The sequence below is a fragment of the Melozone crissalis genome, unplaced genomic scaffold (assembly GCF_028551555.1).
Source record: "Melozone crissalis strain CALT ecotype California unplaced genomic scaffold, PUWL_Pcris_2 ptg000066l_1, whole genome shotgun sequence".
NCBI classification, from domain to species: domain Eukaryota; kingdom Metazoa; phylum Chordata; class Aves; order Passeriformes; family Passerellidae; genus Melozone; species Melozone crissalis.
The window spans coordinates 1,102,390-1,115,923 of NW_026535844.1; the positions used below are offsets into that span (position 1 = coordinate 1,102,390).

Sequence of the window (13,534 nt, forward strand, 5' to 3'; positions counted from 1 at the left end):
ATGGCAGAGGAGGGTGGCCAGGATTGCAGAGGATTCCAGGCGAGGATCTGTGGGCAGGCGCAGGGGCTTGGCCCGCTGTGGAGCCCTGGCTGCTGCTGCGTTGCCTTCAGGGCAGGTTCAGGGGCGGCCTCCCATCCTCCTGCTGCAGACGGGAAGTGCAAATCTGCGGGGCTTCAGAGCCCTTGAGGCCAGGCTGAGGGGTTCCCCCGTGTTGAGCTGTGCTGGCGGCTGTTTGTGGCCTCAGGGACACTTGGCATGGGCCCCTTGGCCACCAGTGGTGCTGCTTTGCACTCCTTAGGCAGGAGCCGATGTCCTGGCTGGATGTTGGCAGCAGCAAAGTGCCAGGGCAGGCTGTGTGCCAGCCCAGCTTGCTGTGGGAGAATGTGCCTTGATATCTGCTCCAGTGGTTGCTGAAGCAGTGAGAATTGCTTTTGCCCCCCTGTTAGGTGCCATGGTGTCAGCAGAAGATATTGAAGCCTTCCTGCTCAGGGCATTTCAGTGCCAGGCTCTCACAAGCACCCACAGCTGCGCGGGTTGAGCTGAGCATGGGGCGGTGACCTGCGCTGTGTCTGATTCCCCTTCCTTCCCTCCCCTGGAACAGGCTGTTGCTTTTAGACACCACTTGTCCTGGTTGCTTCAGAGTGCATTGGAGAGGCTCCATATCTAATTTTCCCTCTTTCCCTGGGGCTGCCCACACTTCTGGATTCAATTCAGCGTGGGCCTCGTCAGACATTTGACACAGAGATACAACACAACTGGCCTCTGTATCCCTTTTTATAATATTAATTTGTGTTACGAGTTTAGTGATCAAATCCCTTCCCAGTAAATCATGATAAGAATTAGGAGCAAATAAAAATTCACGCATTTCAAACCCATCTCCCGGATCTACTAAAAGTGATTGAATAAAACCATACATCTTTCCCACTTATCCCCTCACTAATGAAACATATTTTTAGCATTTTCCCCCCCTTAGATCTAAGATATAGAGTGGATTTAGAGACCCATGTGTCCATCAGGAAATGCCTCCTCTCAGTGCCGTCCCACGCTAAATGTTCTCAAGGGTTCCAGTGTGGAGGGTCCCTGGTGTGATGGGAGCTGTGACAGCCCTGCCAATCCATGTCCATCAAGGGGTGGACTTGCTGGTCCTGAGGGTGCTGCTGTCTGTGCTTGCAGTGTCCTTGTGCCCTGCAGCTGGAGCCGTGGTTCCTTGCCAGGGGCTGTTTGGGTGGGCTCTCCCCTGCCGAGGAGGGCAATGCCTCTGCCAGGTGCTTGTGGCCGAGCCGTGCCCTGGGTGCTGGGGCCTCCTTGGGCCCTGGGGTTGATCCCTCAGGGGCTGTAGGAACTGTGCCCTGGCCTTTGCCTTCAGCTTGGCCTTTTGCTGCTCCCTTCTTGCATTCACCTGCTGTGCCTTTGTGCCCAAGCTCTGCAGGGCCTTCTTCTGCCCCTCCTGCAGCCCCCCTCAGTGCCTGTGGGTGCTTGTCTTGCTTTACAAGAGAGGTGTCTGCTCGGGAAGGCAGAAAAAGCCTCTCTTGGAATGGAGAATGCAAACCCCCTCCCTCTTAATTTTTAGGCTAGTGAAATCAAGGGACTCTCAGGCAAAGATATGGGAATAGGAATACCAGTTTTTTACTAGTGTGTATAATAAAGCAAAGAAACACCAACAGCTGCGGCAGTGACAGCAAACAGAGCCCAGACCCAGTCCCGGCCTTTGGGCTGCAGCGCTTTGCCCTTGGGTGCAGTTCCGGGCATGGCCGGCAGGGGCGCTGGTGGCTCCCGCGGGGCGGGGCAGCGCATCCCTCCCATGGGAACCTCTCTGAACGGAAATAGAGCAATCCCTTCATCTAACTCTTTCACTTTTTTACCTTCTCTAGCCTTTCTCCCGTGTTTTGAGAAAGAATTTGGAGAGGGCTGACTTTTAACTGAGCTCCTAGTGTTTCGATTAGGTGCTTCCTGTAGAGAGAGAGAGTTTCCCTGAGCAGCCGGAGCTGTGGTTACCAAAGGGATGTAACTCAGAGCAGGACGGGGTCAGGGGAGGATATCCCGCCGAGGCTCGGTGGGAGTGTGAGCAGGGTCTGCTGCCGGAATCGCCAGAGGGGGATCTTCCCGTGGAGCCCGAGGCGGAGCGTGGGTAGCCCCCACATGGCTGATGGCGGCTGATCCGGCAGCTCCCGGCAGAGCAAAGTCAGGTGGGAGAGCCCGGCAGCAGCGGCGGTGCCCAGCGCAGGTGGCACGGGCAGGGCAGCCGGGGATGGGATGGCTGGGACCCCCCCTGGGTGCGGTGAGCGCGGTGACCTCGGAGCAGGCGGCAGGACAGAGCAACCCCCATCTTGCCCAGCATGGGCGGCAGAGCGGCCGCGGGCCAGGCAGTGGGAGCAGGGCACACAAATTGAGCGACAGCGCCGGGGCAGGTGGAGCTGCCCTGGGCAGTGAGGCCGCACCTGGGATGGAAACCGGGGCAGGCGGAGCTGAGGCGGGCAGCGAGCCGGGACCCGGGACAGGCGCCTGGGCCGCGAACGGAGGGGGCAAGACCTGCAGAGGATCCCACTCTCTTTCTGATTTTTCCTCTTGTTCCCCCCACTTTCATTTCCCCTTTTTCTTTTCTTGTTTTTTCTCGGGGCTTTCTGATACTTTAAAGATTTTTATTCTCCTAAAATCTCCTGTCTAACATATGACATATTCTCTTTCTTGTATATTAAATGGGTTTTTTTTACAAATAAACCCAGAACCTAACAAATCCAAACTTCTGCTTGGATACTTTGAAATGGCCAACGAACTAACTCATGACCTCCTAATGTTGTTTTTCTCATCACCTTTTTATTTATCCTTTGGCAAATTAGGGATACATCCTAAATCCAAAAATCCCAATGCACCCATAATTCCTTAAAAAATGATCACACAAAGCTTGAGTACCCCAGTGGGTTTTCTGATGCCTGTCTTCTAATATTTTCCTAGTAAGCATATTTTATTAAGTAATTGTCTTCCATCAAGAAGTTTCCATTTCCCTGATTTATCTTCTTCATTTCCTGTCTTGTTTAATTCTTTTTTCTCAGCTTCCCTAAACTTTAGAATTTCCAGTTTTTCCTCATTTGGAGTTAATATTAACATAACTCACTCAGCTCCATTTTCTGCTGCATCCTTAGCTTCGTGATCTGCCAAATTATTTCCTCCTCTTTCTGGGGTCTTTCCCTTTTGGAGTTCCCTAATATGTACTATAGCCATCTCTTATACTTAATTGTAATGCCTCGAAAACCTCTAAAACAAGTTCCTCATGTACTAGTCCTTTTCTTCTTGAATTAAGTAATCTTTTTCCTTTCCAAATTTTTTACAGGTATGTACTACTCTCAAGGCATACCTTGAATCAGTATATATTGTTCCTTTATTTGTGTTAAATATTCTAGTGCTCTTTTTAAAGTATATAATTCACAAGTTTGAGCTTACTAGTTTAAGTTTAATTTCCCTTTTTCCATAGTTTGCATGTTTTTCCCATCGACTACTGCATACCCTGTATTTTCTCCTTTTGCAAGGAGTTGTATCTCTATTTTTTTTTCTTTTTTTTCCCTGTATCCAACTTACTGGTTTTCTGTCTCATTTTTCAAGATCTTATCTATTCATCTTCTGCCTCTGTTTTTCACTTTCACTAACAACCTAAATACAACTTTTCTTTCAACTACACCCACAAAAATAAAAAACTTTTTTCTCACACTACTTTCAGTACAATACACCTCCCTCCACGGAAATATAGTGAAGCTGATATTACAGAATCTACATTACCTATACTTTCATCCATCTACATTCACTCACTTTTATTTCTCACTCACTTCCACACATTCTTTCCCACCCTCAGGACACAGAGTGGATCCCTGTTGACAGAGAATCGCGGGTCCCTGTGGCCCCCCCTCACCTTGGGGTGGCCTCTGGGTCTCAGTATTTCCGGGCCTCCTGGGAGGGCCCTGACTCTGCTGCCTCCGGTGCCGTTCACCTGTGAGGCTGATTTGTGTGTCACTCACACTCTTTAGCCACGGCCCCCTCACACGCCCTGGGGACAATGGCCCCTTTGCAGGTCACCTGTACCTTATGCCACAGCCCCCACACACCCAGGAGAACAATGGCTCATTTGTGGGTCATGCACACCTCTTTCCACAGCCCCCCCTTCCCACCCACCTGGGACGCTGAGGCAGATTTTGTGTGTGACTCACTCTCACACACAACAAGACAACAATAAGGTACCTTTTGTTATGAATGATCAAATCGAGAGCCAAACTTATAGGAAAATTTAGCAAAGATTTATTAATTTGTCTGTGCGAATGAAGTTCGGTTGTCAAAACCAGCACAGCCAAGGGTCAGCGTCGAGCCTGGGTTTGGTGCTGGGTGAACACGGATCTGAGCTGCGAATGTCAGAGTCTCCCCCTGTTCACAAATGCTGCCTGACGCAGCGAGTTCTTTTACAGTTTATTCTGCTCGAGGCAGAGATCACAGAATGTTCTTTGTGTCTCTTCCAATGCATAACCATGTCTTTACCTGAGCAGAGGTGGACAAAGACTCAGTCCAGGTGTCTGATGTTGTCAGTAGACTCCGGGGAAGTCAGCATTCACATGCATCAGGGTGGCGCTGTGGATCATCTTGGTAACTGTAATCGTCGAGGCAATAGTCACTCTTGGCTGGACCTGGTGACCCGGGGAAGCCAGCGATTATCGCCCTGGAAGGTTCTATTCTTTCATTAAAAACCCCGATGTTTATCTCAACCAAGTCCAGGAACTGGATGTATATGAATAAGACACTGCTCTTGCCAGGATGGTCAAAAGACATAATGTGGATTTTACAATATTTTATACATTAATAGCATGAATTATCTCTACCATATACTACACTATCACATCACCTACTACAAGTTTAGGTGTTTCTGGCCAGTCCTGGTGCTCTTGGATATCCCTCAACCCAGCTGTGTTGTCCAACCCCAGATGCTCTTGAGCATATCCTCAATCCGGCAGAATTTTGCACAACCCTGGATGCTCTTGGAATGTTAATTCCTCAACCCAGCAGGTTTTAATTCTGGATGCTCTTGGGCTCTCTTATCCCTCAAACCAGCAGATTTTTTAGGAGCCCCTTTTGTCCCATTTCCTAGTGGATTTGGCTCAGAAACTCCTCTGCTCCCTTCCTCCGAGGGGTCCAGCCCCTCTCTGAGACCCAGTCCCAGTTACCCCGGGGGATTCTCTCACTCCTCTTATCACTCGCTGTGTCTCTTTACTGGCAGCTTCCCTCGAGGAAAGTTGGAAACGCAGCGTGGGAGACTCCAGCACTCACTTGGCAGGTCTGGGACAATCAGCCCTCGTCTCATTCACAGCCCAAAGCAGAGAATGAGGGGAGAGGGGAGCCCAGGAGCCCAAACAGCCCCGGCATCCTGGAATGGGGAGAGCGAAGCAGGGGGACCTTTTGGTATTGCTGAGACTGCCAGCAGCCTGGGCAGGGCGGGCACCGAGGAGAAGGGGGACCCCCAATCCAAGCGTGACCCCCAACAGCTGGGACAGGGGGAACCCCCAAACACCAGAGGGGAGGGACCAGGGACGGGGAACTCCTGGGAGGCTTTTTCAGGGCTGAATCTTGGTGTTTGGAAGGTTTTTCTGGAGCCCTGATGGCTGGTGATTGTAGACATGGACTTGGGCAGAAGGACCTTCAAACTCAATATGTTTTTGGGAAGATGAAACAGGAAAGCCTTATAAATACGATTGTCTGGCAAAAGATTTTGTGAACATAAAAAGTGTAAGGAAGATTGAAATGAAAGCAAGCTTTGAGATACCTCAGTTAGTGAACAACTGGAAAACAATGGTGTGGCCCAACTGAAGGTAATCCCCTTTTGATGAAACAATTCCCTCTGCTTGCAGACAGATCCAAGGGTCAGAGCAGACCCCACTAGTTCAATAGAAGGGGTCCAAAGAGGAGATTTTAGGGTTGAAAATGTAACAGAGTATGGTGATGTAATGATTCTTACAGGCTGTATGTAAATGCTGTAGGATTTGCATCTGGTACCAGATTGGTTAGTAAGAAATAGAATATTCAACACAGAAGAAAATTTATTGTATTGTAACGGGACCCTTACTCTCTTACGCTCTTCTCCTCTTACTCTCTTACCCTCTCATCCCCTCTACCCCTCTCTTCTCTCGGGCCTGCTCCGAGCTGTGTCTGGCAGCTCCAAGCAGGGCCCTGCACCCAGGCCCTTTGCAATAAACCGCAAGTTCCACGACCTGGCTGCAGAGCTCTCTCGTCTCCGTCCGTCCCGACCGTCCTACCCCCTGATGCTCCTACAAACGCTCTCATCCCTTGTTTTCCCCAAACCAGGATTTCCCATTGCCAAGGCCTGGGAGGCTGCAAGGAAGAGGAAGATGCCCTGGAACACTGAGGCAGGTGAGGAGGAAGTCAGTGCCCCTTTCCCCTCTGTGCTGCTCCATCTCCCAGCCCAGCACGGCCCCGGCTGCAGCTCAGGCCTGGGGGGATCTCCTTGCCCTTGCCTGTGGCACAGAGGCAAATCCCATCCTGTCCTTGTCCTTCCTCCCCCAGAGCAGGAGCTGAGCATGGAGAGCAGGGAGGACAAATGCCCGCGGCAGAACCTGGTGGAAGAGGCCGTTTTGAGCGGCTCCACGGCACAGGAAGCCAACGGGGAGGAAAAGCCCCGGAGATGCCGCACGAGGAGGGGCTGCAAACGCAGCCGGCGGGGATCTGAGGGGGAAAGAGCCAGCCTGGGCCAGGAAGGCGGCTGGGGATGGAGCCAGAGCTCGGAGCTGGTGCTCCATGAGCAGGTCCATGATGGGGAGAAGCCCCACACGTGCGTGGAGTGTGGGAAGAGCTTCAGGCGGAACTCCAACCTGATTGTGCACCAGAGGATCCACACTGGGGAGAAGCCCTACGAGTGTGATGAGTGTGGGAAGAGCTTCAGCGTGAGCTCCAGCCTGAACCAGCACCAGAGGATCCACACTGGAGAAAGGCCGTACAAGTGCTCCGAGTGTGGGTTGAGCTTCAGCCAGAGCTCCGGCCTGATCAGGCACCAGAGGACCCACACTGCGGAGAGGCCCCATGAGTGTTCCAAGTGTGGGAAGAGCTTCAGCCAGAGCTCCGGCCTGATCAGCCACCAGAGGACCCACACTGGAGAAAGGCCGTACAAGTGCTCTGAGTGTGGGATGTGCTTCAGAGAGAGCTCCAGCCTGATTGTGCACCAGAGGACCCACACTGGGGAGAGGCCCTACGAGTGTTCCAAGTGTGGGAAGAGGTTTCAGAGCAGCTCCAATCTCCTCCAGCACTATCGGATTCACAGAGAGGAGAAGCCCTTCCAGTGCCCCGACTGCGGGAAGGGATTCAGGCAAAACTCCCACCTCATCAGACACCGGCGCATCCACACAGGGGAGAGGCCCTACGAGTGTGATAAATGCAGGAAGAGGTTTCCGACCAGCTCCAATCTCCTCCAGCACTATCGGATTCACACAGAGGAGAGGCCCTTCCGCTGCCCCGACTGCGGGAAGGGATTCAAGTGCAACTTCACCCTCGTCACTCACCGGCGCATCCACACTGGGGAGAGGCCCTACGAGTGTCCCCAATGTGGGAAGAGCTTCTCACACAGCTCTCACTTGACCCGACACCAACGGAGGCACCGGCAAGGGAAGCCCTGTGAGTGCCCCGAGTGCGGGCAGAGCTTCATGCGCTGCTCCAGCTCCATCCCCCACTGGAGGAGGCACTTTGGGCACAGCCCTGGTCACTCACATTCCCTGTGATCCATGTTGAGAACACACCTGGCTGCTTCTACTTCTAATTTCACCTTAATTTTTTTCTATTCTCCATCTCTTTGCACTGCAAATGCCAAGAGGAATGGATCTGTCACCTCAAAACCACTCAAATCCCAGTGAAAACAGCTCAATCTAACCCCAAAAAGAGCTCAAACCCACCTCAAAAAACTCAGTCCCATGCCAAACTCACTCAATTCCGCAGCCATCAGGTTGAGATGAGGTTGGGAGGTGATTTAGAGTCGTGGGGTCTCAATTAGAGTGGTGGGATGGAGATTGTGTGGGGCTGGGTGTGTGGGATGTATTTGACAGCAAATAAAACTCTGGGACTTACTGATTTCTCTCCCGTTCATGTTCAGTCTGTTGCAGTTCTGTTTGCAGAGTGCCGCCTTCTCAGCTCATTGTCTTGGTGTCCCCTTTTCTCTCCTGCCTCTCCTTGCGTGCTCTGTTTCTCTCTCAGTGTCTCCCTGGACCCACGGACAACCAGAGACCCTGCCCTGATTTAATTGACCCAGGCACCACCAGAGACCTTCCCTATATTTAATTGCCTCGGCACCACCCAATACCCTCCCCTGATTTATTGCCCCAGTGACCACCAAAGACCCTCCCCTGATTAAATTGACCCCTCCCCTGATTTAATTGACTCCTGCCACCAAAGAGCCTCCCCTGATTTAACTGACCTTTCCCTGATTTAATTCCCCTCCCCCTGATTTAATTGACCCCTGACCTGATTTAGCTGTCTCCTTCCCTGATTTAATTGACCTCTGCCCTGATATAATTGACCCCTGCCCTGATATAGATGACCCCTCTGTCCCCACAGACCCTCCCCTGATTATTTATTATTTTATTTCCCAATTATTATTTTAATTCCCAGTCCCAGCAGCTGAAGTCCTGAAGGCTGGCAGGGAAATGTCTCTGTAGGATTTTGCTCCATTTCCCTTCAAGGGCAGGAACATCTTTTCCTGGCTGGGAGCTGGAATTGCAGACTTTTGGAATGTGTGCAGGGCAGTACGGACTGGCATCAAACATGGACTAGGATCAGATAGGGGTTGGGATCAAATATGGACTATGATCAAATAGGGACTTGGATCAGATAGGGACTGGGATCAAATATGGACTGGGATCAATTATTGATTGGAATCCTACAGTGTGAGATAAACTGGACTGAGCTTATATAGACTGGGATCAAATACGGGCTGGGATCAAATATGAATTGGGATAAAAAATGGACTGTGTGGAGGATTTTATTAAGAGTTGGTTAGCTGAGAAAGGCCATACTGACTTAATGCCGCTGGTTAAGCTTGAAAGGGAGGTCAGCAGTCTCTGATTCAGTGACTGCTGACGGGCAAGAATGCCGGATGGCCTTGCTGCAACATGAGGAAAGGGAGGTGAGATTAGTCCTGAATATCTGCAGAATGTAACAGAAGAATAAGCACAAGAATGTAGAAGTAGGTGTAGTTGCTGATATGTAACTAACCAATCCTGAGCTCAACTTTTGCAATATGTATGAAGCTTATTAAGAACTATATTTAACCCGCCGTATTCGATCAATAAATTGGACTTGGATGAACCAACTGGTGTCTGGGTCTCCTTCCTCCGACAAATGGTGGAGAATGCGGGCAACACTCTGAACGTTCGCTTTCTTGGATTATAAATTCGCCACGGTCGGGGAAGTTGGGTGAGAGTCCTTGCAGCCGGGACGGTGCCGGATTTTAAAAGCACCCTTGAGGATCACAACGGTGACTCAAGTCTCTACGTGTCGCCTGAAGCCTGGAAGGCTGCAACAGCGCGCGCTGATATATAGGTATGGATAGGCAAGCGACATACGACCTATTCTCCTCATATTTAGAAAGGCGAGGAGTAAAAGGGGTAGATTTAAAAAAGGAATTACCAGGGTTATTAGCTTATGGTCATTCTAAAGGGATTTTTGCTAACCCACATACAGTTCATGAGATAGCAGAGTGGAAAAAGTTTGGGGATATCCTGTGGGATGCAGTGTTAGATGATGATAAGTCAGCAAAGAAATTTGGCAAGTTATGGCGGGTGGTGTATAATACGTTGCTTCAGCAGGTTTCTGAGAGAAAGGCAGCAGAAAGGGCGACAGAAGCTTATAAGAAGAATATAGGGTATGGTCGTGAGGATGATCCCCTGGCACCTTCTGTAACTCAGATACTTATGCCTAAGAGTCCCCAGCAGAGTGGTGTGCAGGATTTTCCTATAAATAGTGTGGAACCGTCTGCACCTTTACTGTTGGGGGAGGAGGGCAGGTTGGATGGTGGAGGTAAGAGCTCGCCTCTGCCGCCAGCTTCAGGCAGGTTGGATGGTGGGGGTGGGAGCAAGCCAGCTTCACCTCCGTCTCCAGCTTTGCCTCCGCCGCTTCCCCCGCGAGAGTCGGCTTCGGTGGGGGGGTCGCTTCCCCCGCGCGAGCCGGCTCCGGTTTCACCCTCGGCTTCGGTGGGGGGGGGGCCGCTTCCCCCGCGCGAGCCAGCTCCGGTTTCACCCTCGGCTTTGGTGGGGGGGGGGCCGCTTCCCCTGCGCGAGCCAGCTCCGGTTTCACCGGCTTTGCCTCTGCCGCTTCCCCAGAATGAGTTAGCTCCAGCGGGGGGGCCGAAACCCCCGCCGGAAACCTCGGTCTCGGTACCGAAATGCCAGCAGCATAGCACCCTTAAAAAGTCAGATCCTATCCCGGGGGCACACAGTGACCTATGGGGGGAGATGGCTAAGCAGAGAAGGGAAGCTTGGGCTGCTGTGGCAAAAGAAGTAATGCAAATGGGGGATGGCGAGGCGATGGAAGTAGTCTCTAGTCTTGCATGTCCGGTTACATATACACCACAATATGATGCACAGGGGAACCTTATGCATAATATAGCAGCCTATGAGCCCTTAGACTGGAAGCTGCTAGCTCAGTTACATTCTACAGTTAGTCAGTTTGGAGTAAAAAGTGAACCTGTTAGGCAAATGTTAGATTATCTTTTTAATACTCAGATTTTATGCCCAAATGATTTAAGAGGAATAGTTCGGTTGATATTTACTCAGCATCAGCAGTTACTGTTTAATGCACATTGGCACGCTTTGGTAAATGAGTCAGTTGCTGTACAGCGAGCTCAAGGAGATCCATTACATGGAGTGACAGTAGATGAGCTTATGGGCTTAGGGGCATTTTTGCGTACAGAGGCACAGATGATATCGGGAGCAGATAAGCTTAGAGAGTCTATGCGGTTAGTGCGTGCTGCAATAGATATGGTTAAAGAACCAGGAGGGTTACCGGCTTATATGGGCATTAAACAAGGTAGAGAAGAATCATTTGGGAATTTTATAGACAGGGCAGCTACTGCTATAGATCGGGCTGGTGTCGCAGACTACATGAAGGGGGCGCTATTCAAGCAGTGCGCCCTTCAAAATAGCAATCCAGCAATACAAAGAGTGTTAGCTACTTTGGGGGCAAATTGGACCATTGAGGAAGCATTAGAGCGAATGGCATTAATGCCAACAGCTTCACAGGCATTTATAGGAGATGCACTAAAGGAGCTAGGGTTAGGATTACAAAAGCAAGCAGAGTCTACTCAAAGTCAGGTGTTAGCTGCTCTTGCTCCTCTCCGAAATGGCTCACTGGCGGTCACGCAGAGCTCGAGACCATTCCTCAAGTGCTACAGATGCGGCAGTGAGGGACACACGCGACGAACATGTCGAGCAACCGGGATATGGTGTCACAACTGCCGATCCAGTTCCCACAACTCTACAGCTTGTAGGCGCCGGTCGGGAAACTTTCCCAGGAGCACGCAGCAGGCGAGCCGCGCCCAGACACAAGTAGCCGCCGTGACATCGGAGACACCAGCTGCCGACGCAACATCGCTGCCACGTCCTGTCTGCAACCAGCCACAGCAGGGAGCCTCGGCTTGGACTTATCAGCAGCAGTAGACGTCATATTAATGACGAATCGGCCTGAGAGGATACCAACTGGAGTAAAGGGTCCTCTCATTTTAAATGAACAAAAATGTGGAGCATTGTTATTAGGACGTTCTTCAACAACTATGCTGGGATTATTTGTATTGCCTGGTGTTATCGATGCGGATTATACAGGGGAAATACAAATTATGGTTTACACCCTTTATCCTCCTATTAAAATAACAAAAGGACAACGCATTGCACAATTAATACCACTATCACAAATGACATCTGGTATACCATCATTTACTGGACAAACGCGGGATGAAAAAGGTTTTGGCTCTACTGGTGTTACACTTTTGACTGTGGATTTACAAAATAGACCAAAACAAAAGGTGGAAATTACCCATGGACATCAAAGCATAACCCTTTATGGATTATTGGATACAGGAGCAGATACCAGCATTATTTCTCCAGAAGCATGGCCACAACATTGGCCTCTATTCCCATCATCAAATATGCTCACCGGAGTAGGGGGATTTACATTAGCAAGTAGATCACCACTTTTGTTAGTGTGTATTGATGATCAACAAGTGTCTGCTGTGTTTTCAGTTGTTCAATTACCACCTACAGTTTCTTGTTTAATTGGAAGGGACATTTTAACACAATTGGGAGTGGTGTTAACTAATCATCACCCTTTGGGGTAATTGCCATTGCTTGGACTTTCCCCATTCCACTCACCTGGAAAACGGACACACCGGTGATGGTTAAGCAATGGCCATTAAAAGGGGAGAGTCTTATGCATGCCCATGAATTGGTAAAGGAACAATATTCACAGGGACACTTACGACTTTCTACGAGCCCTTGGAATACACCTATTTTTGTTATCAAGAAGAAATCAGGGAAATATCGTTTGATACATGATTTACGGGCTGTAAATGAACAAATGGAACCAATGGGGGCCTTACAGCCTGGTCTTCCAAATCCAGCTATGATCCCAGAACACTGGCCACTTTTAATTATTGATCTAAAGGATTGTTTTTTCACTATTGGGCTGCATCCTGATGATATGAAGAGATTTGCTTTTACTTTACCGGCAATAAATCGTGGAGAGCCAGATAAAAGATTTGAATGGACGACTCTTCCGCAAGGCATGCGGAATTCCCCGATGTTATGTCAGCTTTATGTTGATGCTGCATTACAGCCACTACGTCGTAAGTGGCCAGCAACTATAATATATCACTACATGGACGATATTTTGTTTGCACAGCAACAACCATTCTCCTCTCTGCAGATTGACAGTATTAGAGATACTCTTTCAGCATATTTGCTTGTTATTGCTGCTGAGAAAATTCAGACCACCACACCATGGAAATATCTAGGATGGACCTTAACGGATCAAAAAGTAATACCTCAAAAATTGGAATTACAATTGGACATTAAAACTTTGCATGATGCACAAAAGTTGCTGGGAGATTTACAGTGGTTAAAACCTATTGTGGGAATACCAAATCATTTATTGGAAACCCTACGGCCTTTATTAAAGGGTATTGATCCTACTACTCCTGTACACCTGACAAAGGAGCACCACCTTGCCTTGCAACAAATTAGTAATTGTGTACAACAGGGATATGTGTCTCGTCGACAACTCGACTGCCCTATTGACCTTACTATTTGGAATAGTCCTTGCCATTTGCTTGGTGCTCTCTCTCAACTACAGGAGAAAACGGGGGAGATACGAGTTCTGGAATGGTTGTCACCATCACTACAACATAAGAGAACAATATTCTCAAAAATTGAACAATTGGCTGTGTTAGTCAAAAAAGGGCGTCTCAGAATTATTGAAGTGGATGGTCGAGAACCTGCTACCATTAGATTGCCTA

At 49.7% G+C, this 13,534-nt stretch overlaps 1 pseudogene; it reads right to left on the reverse strand.

Annotated features, from left to right (window-relative positions):
• Window positions 1-13,534, reverse strand: part of LOC128945551 (uncharacterized) — a 1,882,792-nt pseudogene that overhangs the window by 501,465 nt on the left and 1,367,793 nt on the right.